Consider the following 20,998-nt stretch of genomic DNA (forward strand, 5'->3'; position numbering starts at 1 on the left):
AATCACTAATACTAAACAAACTGCTAGAAGGCTGTTTAACTTAGCTGTGCTATGAAATAATCAAATCCACAACCTTTACCCAGTTCCTACTGCAGGTTCCAGCTTCTTGCAATATTTGACAAGTGAGGCTGACAGGGATCCTTACACCAGTCTCTGGGTTTGTAGCTCTGCAAAGAGCCTTTCCCATCGACTTGCCGAATAAGACCCTGGTGTGTCTGCAATGAACAGCCCCCTCTGGCAGGTACGGCTGCAGAGTTTTTCTGTTACTATGTTCCTAGGCCACGACTATCAACACAAATTATGACAACGTTAATCTTCTGTTCTCACTTAAAGTATGATTTGTCTTAGAAATGAAAGGGCAAAGATGACACCCCCGGATACTGGAGCTGATTATTCATAGCCCTTCACAGACCCTTAGTTACTAGAACTGCATGAACAAGCATGAGGAAAGGTAGGTTGGATTGGAAAAGAAGGAAGGAATTTACTTTTGCTCTTGTAAATTCACCTGTCACTGTTACTACACGAATAAATAACAGATGTAAAAATTACCTTTTAGGATTTTCTAGCACAATTTAATCTGTCACTCTAAGGAAGTGCACAGATCTCTCCTGAAGCTCACTTTATTTACTCAAGTTCTACGACTGTTACAAAGAGGGACTGTTCAATGGCATGTCATCTCATGCCATAACTTACCTCGATTACTACTGCATACGCTTAACTGGCTTGTTTCTTTCCTGAATTTCACATTAACAGTTGCCTTGCTCTTTCATTCAAGACTTCCTTATGGGTAAAACTGTCACATTGCCTGTCTACCAAGTATCAAAAAACTCAGCAAAAATTAACGTTGGAACATGAAGAACATTACATAACCTGAAAGCTTGGCATCTTATTACCAAGAAAATCTACAAAAACTAAAAACAAGGCTGAGATACCAGGCAGTGAACAGCAAGCTAAGAGGAAAGTATGCATGTACGCAATACATACAACATAGAACTAATACTTGTTTTATCAGACTGGTTAAATTAACCCATGATTACTAGCAAATGAAAGATTTCTATCAATGTGGTCTCCTGCAATACAATGTAATTTCTCTCATTTCTCCTCTTGCAATTCCGACAGCAACAATGAAGCAGCAAAAACTTACCAATTTTGTCTGACTTTGCGTGCACACATACACCCCCCACCTTCCAAAGGGGAATGAGCAATGGATTTTGATTGAGACCCCAAGCCACATTACATAAAGAGCGGTAAGACAGTTAAATCTAAGAGTCTCATGTTCAACATGTGAAAAAGCCAAGCTAAAAAGAAAAAAAAAATAGGCTTTAGTTGCTTCCAACAGGGTGCATTCAGGAGCACACGTGTAGATAACCCAGCAACATGGGCAGATGTGTCTCCTCATGTCCCCAGAGTGGCCTGGCTGCATGCAAAGGAACAAATGAATCCTGCCTTACCTACAAACCATCAAAATGTTTCCCTTATAGAAGAATAAGATGATGATGAAAAATCAGGTAGTTTATCCCCTGTCAGCTGCACCAATTGGTTCATTAGCAGCACCAGCTCCCAGGAAGCCAGAACTCCTTCTGCAACGTGCATTCACAGAGTTTTTAATCAAAACGTATCCCTCCCCCCAAGCCAAACAGCTGCTAAAGAGTGTGTGTGTGGGGGGGAAGTCTTCATGAAACATAAAAGCAGCTCATCAGAATCTTTCTTTTAGAAGGAAAAACTGCTGAAGTCCATTCAGAAGGCAGGAGCCACTTCTCCGAAACAGTAACCATCAGAGGGAACTGCGCAGTTAATTATTCAGCAACAAAGGCTTGCGATATAACCTCATCTCCAGATGGATGCTGACCACTTAATGCAGTTCCTAGCATGCTGTTCATCAAAGGAATGGCTCATCTGACCTCAATTACTATGGCCCTCTTATAAGTTACTTCTGAGAAACTATTCCAAAGTTTTGGTGGAGCTGCGAACAAAGGGTTGTAATAATAAAAGTTCAGTTTTATATAATCCCCTGCATAGCCAAAGTGACCTTACAAAGTCAAGAAAACCATTTCAGAACATTCCAAATGTTCATGCAAAGGTTCAAGCATCTCTGCAGCTCCTGGGTCAACACAAGCAGTTCTGCTATGTGTTCGTGGCAATTACATGTGCAAATAATTAGAAAAAATATACTTGATATGACTGGTGATGCAAATAAAGACGTTAAGGTTTTTCTTTGGAAAAATCTGATCCACTACGGCCATATCTGTTGACTTAAGTTTGAGCTTTTTAAAAAATTAATGCTAAAAAACCCCAGATAATCTGTTGCTGAAACTCAGCCATCTCTTAGAAAATTTGGTTTTCTTCACTTTATTTATGAAACAAAAAGAGAACTCTAAATATTTGTAAGGGAGTGCCCATACAAAGTTACAGATTTTACTAAACTTTACATAACTTGCCTAAGGAGACTGAAAACCAGTTTGGCCACTTGACATAACACTTGTAACGCTACCAGACCAGCAATTCAATATTGTTTTCCCACATGACAAGTTGCATCATCTATTCACACCAACCTCAGCATCAAAAAACCAGTCTAAGAGGCAAAGTACAACATTGGCAGGTTTGATTCTGATACAGGAATAAGAGCCCCACTTTATTGCCTCTAAGTAGCATTGAAACTGGTCATCTTACAATACATATTTAAATTTTCCGCAATAGCAAGAAGCAAAGTGGTGTGTTCCCACCACCCCGGACTCAGGTATAAAGCAAAAGAAAGCCATTAAATTAATTCCCAGCCTATCCATTAATCGGCCAAGCTGCAAGAGCCGTGCAGAAAGGACTGCCCACAGGAGGTGACATTAGTCCAAAAGTTTGAGAAGTTCCTCACTGCTGGCCGCTTGCTGGAGTAGAAACCACATGCTCCTCCTTCCTCTGTGGTGGGATGTACAGCTCCAGCTCAGAGTGCTCCGACCTCACAGGGGAAGGGCTAAACCAGCTGAGAGCACCACTGCCACGGAGGCAACAGTACAGCAGCCACGTAGACAAGTACTGGCTCTACACAAAAATTCAGCAATCATTTATTTTTATAACTTAATGAAAAAGAGTACAATATCATTACCGCAAGAGACACGAGCGAGTGATGTGAGGCTGCATTCATTGAGCTAAGACATCTTTCCTAGCCCTAAGACATAATACAATTTTTTATGTGTAACTGTTACAGAAAGATACAGGAAAAAAAGATACAATAAGATACAACACTGCTCTGCCCACTAAGCTATCAGAGGGAAAAAAAAAAAAGGGTAGAAAAAAAAATTAGACAAAAGCCCATCTTCAAGAGGCTTGGAGCAGAAATGCTGAAGTACTGCTGGAAGGCAGGGCGCTGCCAGGATAAACTGATACCCACCAGAACATCGTGTGCCACAGGCTGGCCAGACACTAACTCCCTAGCCAGGGGCTTGTGAGTACAGCCCCTGCATGTGTCTGCCATCCGGGAGGCTCAGCTGGCCTCTGCGCTACTGCTTTGGAGGAAGGCTGTTTCACAACTTGCTGGTTAAGTGCAGATTTGTTATTTATCAAATGTGTGGGACACTTGGTCATTTGACACAGATAGCATCCCAATGCTGCTTCCACCCCATCAGAAAACAAGTTATTACTTCATTTTATGAAGTCTGCTTTCACTTGTCCTGGTGAAACAAAAAATCCACTAACTTCCATAGCACAAACTCACATTTACCTGCTTATTCAGCCAACCTTCCCTAAGATTCTCTAAGTACATGAACTCTCAAGTTTCAACAGATCCCAGCAGATCAACACATTTTTCAATCTAAACCAGATGAAGTTTGCAATTTAAACTAATCAGTTTAATTCCACAGTTTCAGCTAAGCTCTGGTTTGAAGTTGAGATGAAATCTCAAACCAACACTCTGTGGTTTAAACCACAGAAAGAAAAATGAGGTTTTTTTGGGGCAGCTCCCATTGTCACCAAGAATTGCTGATTTGGCACAGGACCCAAGGTCTCACTGTAGTTGCTAAAGGAAACTTGTATTGCTTTCTAGCTTTTGGATATGTTTTGATACTCATCAATTCTGACACCTATTATCCTCCTCATTGCATCACTCTGATGGTGAGCATGAGCTGCTTCATGTGGTACACCATAGCAAGGACTCACTGATAGAGATAGGGACCACATGGGGACAAGAAAATTATTTTTCTTCTCAGAAATGTCCCTGATATGTACACCCCAGTGGACCGGAAATTGCCACATTGTCCGGGTGTGAAGCAAAAACAGGGAAAGAGAGATGAGGGTATCACAGGGATTAAAAAGCAGAAAAGGAAGCAGGAAGAAACAATCCAAGATGTACTATGCAAGTCTGAAAAGTATATTTGAGAAAGTGTATCTCACATTTCATATTAGTGATTAAACAAGCTGGATTCACCCTCTAAAACTGCTTATCATTATACTGATTCTATTTTCCATCCCGAAAGACAGATTATCCAGGCCCAGTCTGTCAAAAACCATGCTTACACAAATAATGCAATCTATCTTTTTTGAAGCTAACATAGTTACAGCAGCAGTGAGTGAAGCTATCCTGGCGTAAGGGTGAGTCAGGGCAGTTGAGCTCAATGCTCCCTGCATGAGAACGGATATCCTTACAGAACGTGGCTACACTGATAGAATTGTGTCCACCATGGAAGCAGTTTACTGTCTTACAGTGGAAAAGAGTTAAAGCAGCACAATTCTGATGCTTCCAGGTCAGGTTGTGCTGGCAAGGGAGAAGCAGGAGCAATAACTGAGGTTTGTGAAGGCATAAATAACACCTTAAAGCTTAACTAGTATCTTCACTAGTATGAGCAGCCCTTCAAACATCCACAAAAAAGCTAGTCAAAATGTTAGCAGGTCTTCAAAGCCCCTCTGCTGGCATGACCTCATCCAGCTGCCACCAACTGCTTCTGGACTGAAGAATTCTTATCACCAAATAGCTTTTCATTTTCACTTACAAAGTGAAGGAAATATATCCAAAGGAGATTTACGGAAACAAATTTAATTGTCTAGGCCAAGCTATTGCCATCATACATCTTTATAGAGCAGACGTGGCACCTGAAATCTGGCATTTCCAGCACCACAGAGTAGAACTGAACAGAGCGGCAACTACAAATCAAACTGCAATTTCTACTGATAAACCAGGGCTTCGGGTTTTCCCACATCTCCTCCCTGCACTTACTGACCAGAGCAGATGCTTTGGCAAGTCCCAAGCACACTGTGGCAAGACAGACAGGTTCCAACACCTTTAAGGCACACTGGAAAATATTTTTTTTTATTTTTATCTACTCCTTAGATCTCTGGCATATGAAAAGCGACTTCAGCCATCGTCCCAGCCCCTGCTATGGCCGTTGATTACGCACCAGCAGGTATGCTCATTCAATAATCTTTCTGACCCTGGGGCTTTTTGCATAGACAGCTTAACAGAGTGGTTCAAATTTTTTGGCAGCAGCCATGGACAAAACCTGCATTTCATTCCCTACACCTTGCCCTCAAGCTTCCCCCCATTTCTTTGCAAGAATTTAGAATCACCACCTATCTCACATCACCTTCACACACATACTTGCTGGTGCGAGGAGCAATGGAGAAACATTTGGCTATTACAGCCTTTTACTAATGCCATACTCAGCAAAACTGCAGGGAGACTGCTAACAGCTTTCGCCTGTCAACGCAGACAAGTTGGGCAGTCCTGTGTGGTCCGGTAGCCCCATCTGTCCTCGCTGCAGGGCTGCCTCCAGCCAGGCACCAGTCTTCACTATTCACCCAGCCCTACCCGGGCAGCCCTCTGCTATTTGCACATCTCCATTTTATTTTATTTTTTTTAAGGAACACACAGTGGGGTAGATCTGTCTGACATGAGCCAGAAAGATAAAAACATAAGAGACGCCACGCAAGATTCCCCCTGTGATTCCACCGATGTGAAATGGTGCAACTTTCCCCTGTGAGATCTGACCGTGTATTTGAACTGAAGCTCAGAAAATAACTCAGCACAGCTGCACAACAAAACAGCACGCAGCCCGTTAATACCTGCCTCAACAAGAAGAGAGATGAGAGAACATTACTGCTAACTTATCTGCAATGAGAAATCAGGCCTCCTGGTCTGAAGGAGCTGTGACACAAAACACAACCAAAAAGCAAATCTGGGGAGAAAAATAAAAATGCAGAAAAACTAAGACATTTCATTAATTCCTCTTAGGTTGCTGGGATATTCTGAATGAAAGATAATTCTAAGATGTAAAGATTGCTTCTGTATATTCTTAGTGAAATATTCACACTTTTCTCCCTGCAAGTACTGTTTCCATATACCCTTGTATTTTAATCAAGGCATGAGAAAAAAAGATTTAGAACATCAGAACTCCAAAGAAAGCAGCACAAATCCAGGGCAGCATCCCAACAATTTCCAGCTTCCTCCCATGCTGTCAACATGCCACTGCACCAGACAATCAGTTATTCCCCAGCTGTGACCCAGAGACAGCTGCTTTGGGTGAGGCACCCAGTGCACCCCCCGCTTTCAGTTGTCACAGGAGCCCTCGGAGAATCAAAGGCTGCACATTACGGAGCGGGGCTTCTAGGAACACATCCCCATAGTTGGCTTGACTGAAAAAGTTAAGCTGCCTACAAACGACTGCCTCAACGCTTTGTATTTTAGCTGTCATACATACTGTATACAGCAAGGGGGAAAGCTGCATAGGGTTATAGATTTAACCTTAGGGAGAGAAAAAACATCCCAAACCAAACCTGTTTCCAGCCTGTGACTTTTGATCAATCAGTTCTCTTGTACGATGTTGTAACACCATTGGTTTCAGAGCCGATCTCTTCCAGTTAAGAATATGGCCATCTGATCTGAGAATGATGACTTCCCACCACCTGCTAAATTTCTGTATTTCTACCTATAAATTTACTGAAAATAGCAGTATTTTCCACTTGGTAGAACACTGAGAATGGACTGGTATTTGCCAGCATGCCATGACAAGAGCTCAGAAACAAACATATCCACTTTTGTTTCCCACTGCCAGACTAACAGGTACCTGCCACGCCAGGCTTCCTCCCTGCCTCAACCACTGAGCCCTGCCGAACAACCACTACTGCTCATCACCACTTCTTCCCCCATTTTTGGATACATGTACCACTGATGATTGTCCCAGAGAGCCTGGGAATCTATTTCTCAGCCTGAAGAGGAACCACCACTTACACTGCTTCCCAAAATGTACTCCCACCTAAACCCAGGGGGCTTGGAACTTGTGCACAGGGGCTTGGAGACCACTCACCCCATGATTTTCATACCAAGCCAGATGGTGTGAGAAGGGTGGCAGTTTTGGTGATGCGAACACCTATCCCCTCAGCTCATGCACTGATTCCTGCCATCAATACTTTCCCCCTTACACTTAGCTGGTAATAAGTTTTTATTTAAGACTTCCACATCTCACACCACAAGCTTGTTCTTTCCTGTACCCATCCCATTTTATTTTGTAACAAGGTACTGATTTTCATGGCATCCTTGTCAGGACCTGCCCTATGTGCTACCTGAGCCGTACAGCGGGCACTCTGCGGGGACACTGCGCCTCTTGGAGGGTGCTGGGTTTCACATCTCAAACACAGCAACAGCTTTATATAAACATCAGGTCCTTCATTTTAGGAGATTTAGAAGCAAGTTATATCATACTCTTCTTGCTGCAGAAAGGTTATACAGCAGGAAGGACAGGACTGAACCAGATCTCAAGAAATAAGCAACATCTAAAAAAAAAAAAAATCAAGACAGCTAAGCGGTGTTTTATTTCTGTTCTGTGTCCTTGTCAAGATAATTTACTGAGTTATTTAAAATAGTTCACCATCAAATTCTGCATTAATCTCCTAACCTTGCTGTTCTCCAAAGGATTATAAAATTCATTATTATGGCTATTGAAACCAATCTTGTAGATGCAGACTTTCAAAAGGACTTGATAATTGTATAACTGTGAGCAGAACTAGTTATGCAAGATGAAGCAATGAGGTCAACAAAGTATCATGCTTCAAGGCATACATTAGAGGGGTCAGGAAGGAATTACACTCTGTGTACAGCTTTGCAAACCTGGCTACACTTTTTTCTCCGAGACAGAAGATAGTGTCTTCTGTAGGAGAAAAGATGAGAGTTTGCTGCTCCTACACATTATTCTTTTGAGTCAACTAACTACTAAATCCCGTTGGGTTTAGGAGGCAACACACAGGAAGGACAAGAGATCCCCAGCTGGTGAGCTCCTTTTTTAAGGGAAAGCTGAATTACAGGAATACATTTAACCCTACTTTTTTTTTTTTTTTTTCAGTAAGCTGCTGTAAGTCAACCCACTAAGGATTGCTAGATATCATCTAAGGTTTTCTTTAAACTTCCTTAAAGTACATCCTATGGAGCTTTCCTGCTCCCTGCAATGTTGTGTTGGTGACTCACACTGATACTTTTCAGCTCTGGGCTTGGGAATGGTAAAATAAGGAGCACAAACCAAGTGCCTCGGCCATACAGAGCTGCCCCAGGGCTCAGTGCTGGGGAAGCGTCCTGCTGACTGTTCCTTGCACATGGGGGACAACAGCCATGTCCAGGAGCAGCATGTGTATTTTTACATATACTTTTATATAAATATATATATGTATAACATATGTGCTTCCATGTAATTTGCCTTTTTTTTTGTCCCCAACTGTTACTATGACCTTATACAATCCTTGGCTGAGAATGCTTTGGTCAGGACATGATATTTTTGTGAATACTTTTAAGGCTTCAAACAGACCTGATACCTTGTCAGAGATGTCTTTCTTGGAGCAAACACCTACATAAGAAATTATTTTAACACAGCTAATAAATGACAGAGATGACAGTGTGCCAAACCTTGTGTTTATCTGCAGACTCACTCGCCCAACCAGTCTACCTGGCATGGGGTGTATTAAGTCAGCTCTGGTTCTTGCAAGTGATACCTAAACTTGAACGATTTCTGGAATAATCACAGCAGCCATGTAGCAGCCCTATCCTGCTGTGTAGAACAGATTTAAAAATTATAAAGGCTTTCCATAAAAGACTATTAAAACAGCCTTTGTTTCAAGAGCAAAATCGCCTAACAATTGGGCTTCTTTCATAGAACAAAATTATTTTTCTCTTTCTTTCTTCCACTGAATAAAAAGCAGGCATGCAAAGAAGAGAAAATCAGGTAGGAAAGGAAAAACACAGAGAAAAAGGCTCAAAACTCAGATGCTTCTGTTTGGTCAGACATGGACCTTTTTCATGAGAGATTCTACTATCTTTGAAAAACGCATTTGAGAGGAGAAACAAAGGAGAGAGAAGCAGCAGCATTTTCTAGCCTGCTCTATAAAAAAGAAGTGATTCTGCGTACAGAAAATCTCCTCCAGCTCACAGCGCTGCTGCTCCCCTGGGACAAGACAAAATTTACTAAACTAGAGCCCTTCCTCAGCACAACATTCATGTGAAGGTGCAAAACCCTTTGTACAGCTACGGAGTGCAAGTGTGAGGCTCAACCTTAGTCCTGAATGCAAACCTGCATCCGCACTCCCTTGGGACTCATCCAGCAGCTGTGCTGCTTCCCCATGACAGGCGGCAGAAGGGGACAGCGCTGGACACTGTCCAAAAACAAACTCTGTTTTGTGTCACTCAGGTATGTGAGCGATTAACCTCATCCCAAATGATATTATTTATATTCTGCCAGCAAAAACTCAGACCAGTTTACTTGGGTTGTTTTCTTCCCCACTCCCCCAGCCCTGAGTCAGTGTCTTTCCCTTTTTAAGTGTTTCCTTCTGTCGCAGTGACAGGAGGAGGCGGCACTGGGTACAGAGCAGGAGCCAGCTCTGCCCTGCTGCTCCCAGCAGCAGCTCTCCACTGTGCCATGTCAAATTAAGAGAAAACTGTTATCAGCACCGAGTGCTGGGGGCTCAGGAACGCCCCTCGCCACTGCCGCCTGTGGAGCTCGCCGGAACCGGAGCTGGGAGACAGCTGATGCACATCACAAAACATATATTTATGAACTTCAGTGCTTCGGCAATATGCTGGCAAAAGCCTCTCCTTTTCCAGTCCAGTTAGTAGTTATGACACTAATGTCTAACCAACTGCTCCTTATTTGCCTTGCTTCCTAGGAAAGCAGCGGTTCTCCCAGGATGGCTGGGGCACTGGATGCCACCACAGCAGGATCCGAGCCATGGCAGGCTGCCAGGGAACCCCTCTAACGTGGCTCATATCCCACCATCAGGCACCCCCTTCCCTCTGCACTTCACGAGCCTGCTCAAACGAGAGAGAAGGGCCTGAAAGATGGTTTCCAACCTTGCCATCAGAAAAGGCAACCTCACCTTCAAAGCTCTTCTAGGGGAATGGGAAGAAGCCAACCCTGTGCACACATATACCAATGCTCTTCAATAAGATGCACGCAGAATAAAGATATATTAAACCAAGCAGAAAGCACCACAAAAGTTGTTTTCCCTGTCTATCTATGTAATGTTATGTAGATAGGTTAATGGTTGTATAGTACTATATAGACAGATGAAAGTATTACGACTGACCTTCTCCAAGGTCAGCCCTCTTGGGCACCTACAGGTGCTTTTATTCGCCAGCTTTGCTTGGCGTACGTGGCAGCAGCGCTCACTGCTTTGTTTCAGAGAATGTGGACTGGGTGGTCCACATGTGGATTGTGGGTTGCCCATTAACTCATCTCAATTAACATCATTATAGCAGACAGCGATATTTTATGGTAATACATTTTAGTGACAGAAACATGAGTTTTTAACACTTCCTGGGCAGAAAGAAAAAGAACACGTGGTTCCAGCCCTGACAAAAGGGTAAGTTATGCTAGACCTCAGGCGGCCTCACAGCCAGATCCCAGTTACTGCAGCCTAAATGCCCCCAGATACCGTCACTGCGAGAGGATCCCTCAAGGCTTACCATGTGGCTCACCACTTATAGCCCCAGTGCAGCCTCTCACCAGCAGTGCCTTCACTTACCTACACAGATGATGTTGCTTAGGGATCTTTCCCTAACTTGTTTCTCAAATGATCTGCATTAATTTAATCTAATTATCCATTCTGATTCAAATCTGAGTACAAAATACAATGCAGTATCATGATGGACTCACAGTGTGAGCATATCAGTCACTGTATTAAATAACAGTAACATTAAAGAAAAAGTTTTAAGTGCCCAGATGACTTTTTTCCTCAAAGAAATGGTATTTCAACAGTTTTACACTATCTTTTAAAAACATCATTAAAAGACAATTTCACTTCTTTCTTGCCAATTTGGAACTTCAAAGAGAATGTAATAGCAGCAGTGAAATAAAGATTTTGATACCAGTAAGAGTTTTGCCTTCATGGATCTATAATTTAGACTGCCAGACTTCTGGAACATTTATGATACAAAACATAGTCAGTCAGTAATAATCGTGTCCCTCAAGACATCTACTAATTTGTTTTATTGCCTTTTTATTTTTGTCCCCTTTCATTTTCTGAAATATAATCATAGTTCAGTGACTTCGTCTGCAAGGAATCCAGCAACAAAGCTTTTGCTGTAATGATGTACAACAAATGAATCACAATTCCTTAATCACCCTGTTCCCTTTACTGTTGCCTCATTTGAATTCATGGGTTCCAAAAAAAATTCAATTATATTTGCAATTTCTTCACAAAAATTGCACAGATGAAGAACTGAAAGCATAATGGTCCCTACACTTTCTGAAAAATAAAACAAAAATTAAAAATAATCATAAGTTACTGCGAAAATAGACAATACGTTTTCAGACATCAAAGCTTTCTGCATCCTCAGAGGAAGAAGAAATGGCACTGAAGAACTACATGTTTTTCTGCCATGTGATTCTACACAGTGCACAAAAGCAACTTTCCCCACTGGAATAAAACCAAAGGTGCCATTACAAAAGAATCATGAGATGTGACTGGAATTACAGTAGGTTTTTTTTTCTATTCCCATTTAAGACTTGACAACGGCTAACAATATACTCCATAGCAAGAGAAATCAACGCCCTGATGCAAAACTGCTGCATGAGCAGCCAGGCACACGTGGCTGCAGGGTCTCATTATTGGCTGAAGAATCATCTTAAAAGTAATTTCTTAGTATTTGCATGGGAGAAAACACTTGTACAGGCTTTTTTTTTTTTTCTTTTTCATATTGTCTCTTGCTCTCACGATGATGAGAACAGTAATGAAATTCCCCTGTGCTGTACCTCAGAAACTGCCTTTTCTGTTGACATGCTCCTAGCTGATAGCTGTGATCTTGCTTCTGAATCTTTTTGGTTCAGAGCATGTCCCACACCTCGCTTACTATGGTATTCTCATGAGATCCTGAGATAAAAGGCCAGCTTCTGTCATGCCCTCCAAAAGACTTTCTGCAAGCCTCAAAAGACTGGTTTTAAGTATTTCTAATGGATCTAATATCCCAGGAACTTTCAGGAGCGAACAGAGATCCAGCCCCCTGCCCCATCCCAAAGCAAATCACCCAAAGTGGGGCTGAAGAGGCTTGGGATGACCCACAAAGCCCATCAAAGGTTTGAGGAGCGAGAGCCTGGTTCTAGAGCAAAAGACAGGGCCACACTGCAAACTCCCTCAATCTGCTCAAAAGATACAATGAGACAAACTGGTATGTACCTGTTCTTCCTGCAATTTCAACCAGTCTGGTTTCATATTTTGGGTTTTCAGCCCACATCCCCAAAAGTAATTTGCACATGAAAACTGGGCAAACAGATGTCATTCCATGTGATCAGAGCACACAAATGCTGTTTGTGCATATTAATTACATTTTCCTATCCCCAGAAAATTGACACACTAAAAGGAAAATGATTTATCTTCAGGCAAGTCAAGAGACATCAAGAATAAATATTTAATCGTGCAACTAACTTTAAAAACAAGGGGATCTCACCAAGTTTAAGGAATCCTGTATTGTAATTGGATGTACTGAAATTGGATGCTAATATTCAATTCCTACATTGAGACCACGTGAAAATTTGGCTAAGGAGCTAAGGACATATCCCAATCTTACTAACGCTCTCGCAAATTCACTGACACCGAAGGAGTCAGTCTAGATTTTCACCCAAGGAAGGCTAGTTTTGACCCATACTTGTGTCAGTTTTGTTGGAAGACATGCCTTGGAGAGGTCATCTCTTTCTCTCATTTAATTATCTATTCCTTTTTTAGGAGAATAGTGTAAAACTCCACCAGTCTGAATTTCAGGATATTCTCTTCCTGTTGGGAGAGGAAAAGACTTTCCACACATTGATATAATTATTTCCCATAAACGCTATGCAAATCCGTAGCTTTCATTTATGGAAGGTGAGGAACTGCACTTCCAGAGCAATCCACTCCAGATTTAATTTTGCAGAAGCAATTAGTTTTAAACTTGAGAACAAGAGAATTTAATTCTTCTCCTAAGAGACAGTAATGCTCTTCTAAATATATGCACAGGCATTTAGATATTATATATGCACTAGAATAACAGTAACTAATGAATAATAATTTGCAGTTTGCTCTCATTTTTCCTGTGGCTTTGGCTTTCAGTCCCGTGGGGTCCAACTGTACTCCCAAGGCCAGAGGGACAGAAGCAGAAACTGTGTTGAAACTCTGAATGCTGTCCAGTTTCTCGTTCTACAAACCCATCAATACGCCCAGGTCCTGCAGCCTCACACAGAACCAAAATTCAAAGCTAGGAACTAAATCTCAGGAGGCTTTTGCACAAATTTCTCAGATTTATAACTAATCATTTTTAGCATTGAAGTTCCTGCTAAGAAAACCTATGATGATACACAAATTTCCAAGCAAACGTGAGGTTGGCAGAACTGAAAGAGGAGCAGCAAGGAGCTGGGAGAGCCAGACCCGCTGCCCAGAAGCTTGAAACTGATAGCAAAATTAGCTTAAAACTTATTGAAGGAGTTCAGTAGGAGCCAGTGTCAGGCCTGCACAGCAGCACTGACTGAGTTTAGCACTGATTGCCTCCCGTCAAAAACTGCACTTCAGTGAAAATATTTCATACACAGGGTAGTTTTCAAAGCTGAATTGATTATAAGAGGACCCGCAAAACAGGAGCTGTTCTTTTATGTGTAGGATTACTTTTGTGAGAACATGTCTGGTTTTGCCCAGTTGTGTAAATTACAGGTGCTTCAATGGAAGACTACGCATTCACATTAACAATCTGAATTAGTGTGAATTTTTGAAGCAACAGCTTCTCACATACAAGATTTTGTGCTTTGTTGTGCACAAAAAGTGCGTTTACAAACATGCACAAAACCTGTCAACCACTGAATAGGTTTAAAACCCCCTTGAACTCCCATTCCAGCACATCTGCTTTAAAGACCTAAATACAAAAAATATACCAGCAGAATCAAGCCATTTCACTGTGATTTCCGTTACTCCATCTAGATTTCAAGGAGTTATTATTTTAAATTACCCATTTGTCATTTAAGCCCAAATACTGCTAATAGCAGATGATACTTAAAATTGTTTTAACAGGTCTAACTCCCACACGATGAACATTGCAACACAGCATGGGAACCCTGGGGGAATTTGTTTCCCAGGTAGAAAAGTTTAGACCGTGAAGCTGCACAAAGAAAGAGAATAACCAAACATTTGCATGTGGAACAATGTGTTCTCCTAATAGAAATCTACTTAGGGAGTAGCCTACTGGAATGAGGGAGGAGATTAACCTATATCCCTTCAATTTCTCCTCTGGCATGGCTCTTTTTCTCTTAGCTGACTATTCACTGGCAGCATGGAAATTCAGGGCAGCAGGATAAGCAGCACTACAATAAATATCCAAGTTGTCCTGGGACTTTGTTACTGTGCTGCTTCTGAACCATTCCTGAAGGTTTTCATCTTCAGCCTTGCTTTTACGTTATGAAGTTAGATCATTAAAGCTATTTACCTCCCCTTTTTGCTACCATGCCATGCACACTTGTGAATAAGCACATACCTTCATATCTCCCAGCAGCCTCTGTCTCTTATTGCCTTCTGTTTTTATTCCCTGTCCTCTACCACTTCTATGACACTACACTTTTTAGCAAGTGAGAATTATACTTTTGCATGATTCCTCATAAAATCTTAGCATAGAAATCTGGTTGTAGCAAAGTGACCCTGGACAAGTCTACTTAAATTATTCAACTCTCCGCGAAACCACCCACTTAAGAATTATTTACATCAATCTTGTCTATCACCCCCAAAAAATGACATTTCTAAAAATGCTATGAAGATAACAGCAAAGCTATTTACAGTTATTGTATGCTACACAATATGGAAAAAGGAATACGTGCACTTGAGCCCTACAGTTATCTATGGCAGCACCCTTCCCTCCATGCACCACAATTGCCATAGCTTAAGGTTGTACAGAAGTACCTAGCAAATACTAATAAGGCAAGAGAAAAATTGAAAGAAGACATTTTGGTGTATCCACCTTTCGCATACGTAAGAGAGGAACAGCAACTGTTTGCTAAAACCATTTGTAAAAGTGTACGTAGCCGGCATTACTCTGCCTCCCCAGCATCTTTACTGGACTGTTCCCATTTATTTCATACTGGCAATTCTCAATAATATATTATTTGATTTAGTTCCAAACCTCTGAGAAGGCTTATCCCTCAGGTTTGCATAAACTGCTTCCCTTGACACCACACTCTATTTTCTTTGAAAAATCCCAGTGTGTCTCCAGGTTTGCCGTGTTTCACTCACAGGAGGCCAAAATAAATTATTGTGGAGTAAATAGCGTTGCCAGTGAAACTACACTACTCTGTGGGCATCTGCCTTATATTGTGCTCATACAAATGCATACTGCAAACTGCTGCTAGAAAATTCTCCAATTGTCCAGCCCCATCTTTACTTGCTGCATGCAGAGCCCTCAGCAATAAAAATGACATTTTCCAGCGATGCTTTTCCTTTACTGCTTGTACAGGGGACATTTGTTTCCTCACGCCATCCTTGCCTCCACCATCCCACTTGTTCCTTTAACCCTACTGACCTGTCCGTTCATTTTCCAACCCGCTGGTGTCCCTCCTGTGGCACAGGCATTGCCACTCAGAGCAGCTCTGACAGCCTCTGCTGATGGGGAAGGCTTAAACCCTCTCCAGGAGTGCTACTTGACACATTAGGTGGCAGCTCCCAGACAGCCTGTACTCTGACAGCTCAATGCTTTTAATTCTTGAATGACCAAGTTGCCATTAAGTGTTTCACATGAGGGAATTCCAGGGGAACCCTCTCAGCTGTGTCGCTAACACAACGTGTCCAAGCCCAAGCAAAGCCCGTTCAGGTTAAACCAGGTTCAAGACCGAGTAAAGAGAATACAAGCAAAGCTAAAGAAATCTGTCTGATTCTGCCTTGAACACACAGACATGGTGCCTATCCATGATCCCCCCTGTATAAATCTTTGATCCACTGCAGGGATTTGCAGAAGTTAGGCTAAATATCTTGATGCTATTCAGTTTCCTGGAGCAGGTTTGAAAGCTCTTAGTAAAGGGCACAGGGTAGAGTTCAGAGACACTGGCATGAACCCACGGTCTAACTTTCATGCATTATAGCAGAAATATGTCCATTTTCAATATTTTTTTTTCTTTGAAAGGAAGATAAGGGTAGCTACTTGAACACTAGATTTTCCATGATTTCCTAAAAAATACTTCAACAAAAAAAGCCACTCCTAGACTTTGCCCCAAGCTAAAACAAACTGTTTAGTTTCTCTTTAATTGATGAATAAAGTTCAGCTTCTCCTTTTGCAGATTTTACAATGTAGAACACCAAAGAACAACTTCCCTCCTTTTCTGTGTGTGAAAACATTAGTTTTCCTCACATTTTTACAAGGTACAAAAATAATTTAAGGTGTTCATTGATACAGCACTTTAGCGAGGACAGGTACAGATGCAGTGAAACATTTCAATATAATTTAAAACAAAGATTCAAAAGGACTCCCTGTCATCCAAGACATGACTATTATGACAGTCAAAACCACAAAGGTATAAGGAAGTGTTCTTGAATCATAAAAAATAGATTTCAATTTTTTCTCACTTAAATATGCATTCATATTTTAATTTGAAGCTTTGGATAGGCTGTTTTAAAAGATGCATGTAATAAAACCTAAGGCAAAAATGGTTCAGAACTAATCTCAAACTATGAATTTTGGAGGCTTTTGGAGTTGAGTTTGCTAATCCTCCCAGTTATGAACACCTTTGCATATGAATAGCATCGTGGGCTATCAATAGCCCATGCCAATCTACAAAAGAAGAGAAGAGATGACCTAGAAGCATCTCCAGAATTGTCTTCACTGTTGATCAGAGCCTTTTCTCTTGCTATCTCTCTTCTTTGCAATGAAGTCTGTGTTAGTAAAAGGAAACATAAGAGTTTTGAGAGTAATTATCTGAATACAAGAAGAGATGTCATGACCTCAAGCAGGATAAAAGCTGCAGAGACTGCCCAATAGAGGTAAATATGCTCCACAACACAGACAAAAACCCCATTCTCAGGCTCCTCTCAGTATTTACCACATACCAATAACGGTTTGCACTATATTGTCTCAAACATAGACATCTCTCTTGCCACCATGAAAGCTTATGCTGCATTTCATGGAAGACAGAAGATCCCTGCAAACTACAGAAATACCCCAGTGACTGATCGTTCCAACCAGAGATCGTCCCAGAGAGGAAGTTTTTACATTTCTGTTAGGAGGACAAAACACAAACATAGATGTGCCATTAGTCACCAACAGACCTTTTCAATGTGATAAAAATCTAGCACTAATAGTCTACTCACTGAAAAATAATCTGGCTCATGGCTGCTTTCATTTTGGATGAGTTAAGCTGTAACAAGGCACACACTGAATCAGGTGGGGTTGTGTGTATCTACACCCTCTCTCTAAATGAAAGTCGCTTAAGGTTTTCTAGTTTGGGGTGAAACCACTGAAAAGAATCCAGCAGGATACTGCCTTTCCTATCTGTCCCTCTCTCAAGTTCAAATAAATCCATCTATTACCTTCTAGAAAATGCGAAGCAAATAAAATAGTAGCCATGACCCAATCAATAACTGAAGTCAGGACCTGATGTTCTGGAGGGAAGAAATCAGCTCCAGCCTGCTCATGGTTGAGCTTGTCAACTTTTTCCACTCCACTTCCACGCCGAAGGAATAAATGCACTACAGCCCAGGTCCAAAGAGAGCCCAGCACGTAAGAGCAGGTAGCAGTAGCAGGTTTGCCGAGTGCGTAACAACACGTCCCCAAGGTGGAAGAGCTGCCCAATAACTACCTGGCTATGTACGCAGACCCTAACACAACTTTAGGCATGAAAGACGATAAGTTTTAGGTTGTCATGAGAAACAAGCTTCTTGAAAACCCAAGGTATTTCCTTGATGACAGCTTTGTGTGAATTGCAATAAGAAAGCATCTTCAACAAACATGATCCTGTCAGCGTTAAGGCCCAAAGTTTGTAACACCATGTTTGTTCTCTAATCAAAGGTGAGAGTTTATTTCCAGTGTCAAAGCTGAAAGAAAAGCAAGGCTAAGTGAGCAATTTAGACAAGAAAGAAAGAAGATTGTTGAAGTCCTTTTGCTCTTAGTTACTGAAAATTTCAAACCCAAAGGGAATTTTGTTTCCACATTTTGCCCAGAACTTTGATGAGATTTCCAGCATCAAATCTCCTTCCCGGCACAAGAAAAAGGGAGTTTACAAGGAGACATCCATTTCCAATATTTGTATTTTGTCATGTCCTTCTCTTCTGAGGAAGTCTTTCCTGGTTTTACCGCAGAATACCTGACTACACTGAGGCATCCCACTGTGATAATTCCATAGATAGCTGCTGTGCTGTTGAACTCCTGTAAGACGCATATGTAAAGGAAAAGCTAAAATCTTGGAAGGAGGGATGCAAACATTGCTACACATTGAAACATTTACTTATTTTTAAGTCAGCCAATGTCTTTGTGTCAAATATAATGAGAGAATGTTATGCACATGATGGATTTCAATAAGTAAATTCTCCATCCTGCATTACTAACATGCAGTGACAGGCAGGTAAAGAAGGATTCTCAGTACTTCCTTTACAAAATTAAAAAAAAAAAAAATTGAGGTCTAAATGACTATGCTAGGCACCTGTCCTCATAAAGAATATTTTCTTGGCAATGATTAAGAAAAACCTTTTGGGCAGCACTGCAGTACAGGGCAGGGAAGACTGCATCACTTGGACAACATTAAACTATTCTTTACATCTGCTCAGCTGAGACGCCCTTGCAGCTCTGTGCTTTGTTAAAGGGAATTACAGATTTGCAACCAGGTAGTTTTCATCCAAGTTATAAACGTTGGAAAAAAATCTCGTCTTGTACATGCTCAGTAGAGACTAGTTACAGTTAATTAATTCCCGTGTTTATGTGTTCTTCCACACCAGATGGCTTGGTGAGCAATTCAAGCACTCCCAAACAGGACTTTTTTTGGCAAGTTCCTTACAGAGACTGGACACCACTGGCAGTTTGGCAACAGCTTCGTACTGCTATGAACAATGAATAAATAACGCTGACAGGCTCAGCTGTTCCTCTGTGCCAGGAAACGTGCTTCTGTCTTGATAAACCAGCTTAGTGAGCATAATAAAAAGCCAGATCCAAACAGGCTTGGACTGGATGTTTATCCATAACTTCCAAATATGCAGCTTTTCTCCAGTAGAAGCCATTTCCATGGAAATTCCAGCAAGACACCATTACAAATTAATACTCTGGTTTTAGATCTAACTACAACTCAAAGTGAGAAATCACTTTGATGTGTGTGTCTTCTGTATATTTCACGGGAAAATGAGGCATCCATTTCACAGATGAAATAGCACATACCAAGATTTATATTAAGCCTCTAAAATGCTCTTGGTAAAGGTGACTAACAGCTAAACTTGGAGAGCACATAAAGGTAAAATAGGGCAGAAGATTGAACTGTCAAAAAGTCAGTGTTCTATAATTTTTCTGCAGAAAAGTCAAATCTATGTCAGGGAAAAAAAGGACTATTTATGCAAATAGCTGTTGGAAACAGTCAGGAATTATTAAAGAGAGAGGAATTTGGTTTAACAAAGCCATCCATTTTGCAGGTTTCTTATGTGCCTCAACTCGCAGTCTGCTCTCAGAGGTTTTTCTTTTCATCTTTAGATGGAGAGGATCTACTTATTTCCAGTCCTCTGCCACACAGTTATATACACTGCTTTGCATTCAGCAGAGGCCACAGGGGAGCTGGTAAATGATCTTCCTGGAGTTTTTGCATATCAGGAGTAGGAAGAGGAATACTCGCCAAAAAAAAAAAAAAACACCAGAAAAAAACCAGATCTGGAACTTCCCATGAAGTTAGAGTGACCTTCTCCATTAAATTTAACTGAAGTTAGATCTGGCCTTCATTGAACACGAGCAAATGTCTGCTCTGGCTGGTTTCCACATACCTGAGAAGAGTTTCCATGCTGAAAACCGTAGCTTCAAATAAGAGCACCTGAAACAACAGCCCCCTACAGCAAACCGAATAGCCTGAACTCGTTGAGAAGAACCTCTGACTCACACAGTGGTAAAAATTCAGCAGCATTACAGCCAGAGTTGGTTAAATATTTATTGCCTGGCAGTTTTAGCTCTTGCTTACACATTATCCACTAAGAGATCACAATTATAACAAGTATGTTAGTAGCTTATTGCTTTCATATATGTATGTGGGTTTTCAACAAGCTGAAAAATCTCATATCCAGACTTACTGTTCATATTTAGACTAGTTTTATACAGGTTAATTGTAATGACTTCCAAGAGTTACCACTGATTTCATCACTGCCTGTGAGATGGACTCAGAATAGTTCCCAAACTGTCCCATATGGAGAAAGCATGGCTGCAGCATTGACCTCAGTCACAACCCCACTGTTTGTGGCCATAACCTCATCTCTTAATGCTTAAGAAATTGTCTTTTCATAACTCAGTTTTTGGGATGTCGTACAACATACTCAAGAAGCATCAGGAGACAAAGCAGGAACAACAAATGATGGAATATTTTAAGCT

General features: G+C 41.3%; 1 protein-coding gene across 1 annotated transcript in view; it reads right to left on the bottom strand.

Annotated features, from left to right (window-relative positions):
• Positions 1 to 20,998, bottom strand: part of KCNIP1 (potassium voltage-gated channel interacting protein 1) — a 427,878-nt gene that overhangs the window by 310,540 nt on the left and 96,340 nt on the right. The window lies entirely within an intron of this gene.

The sequence above is a fragment of the Chroicocephalus ridibundus genome, chromosome 11 (assembly GCF_963924245.1).
Source record: "Chroicocephalus ridibundus chromosome 11, bChrRid1.1, whole genome shotgun sequence".
Taxonomy (NCBI): Eukaryota; Metazoa; Chordata; class Aves; order Charadriiformes; family Laridae; genus Chroicocephalus; species Chroicocephalus ridibundus.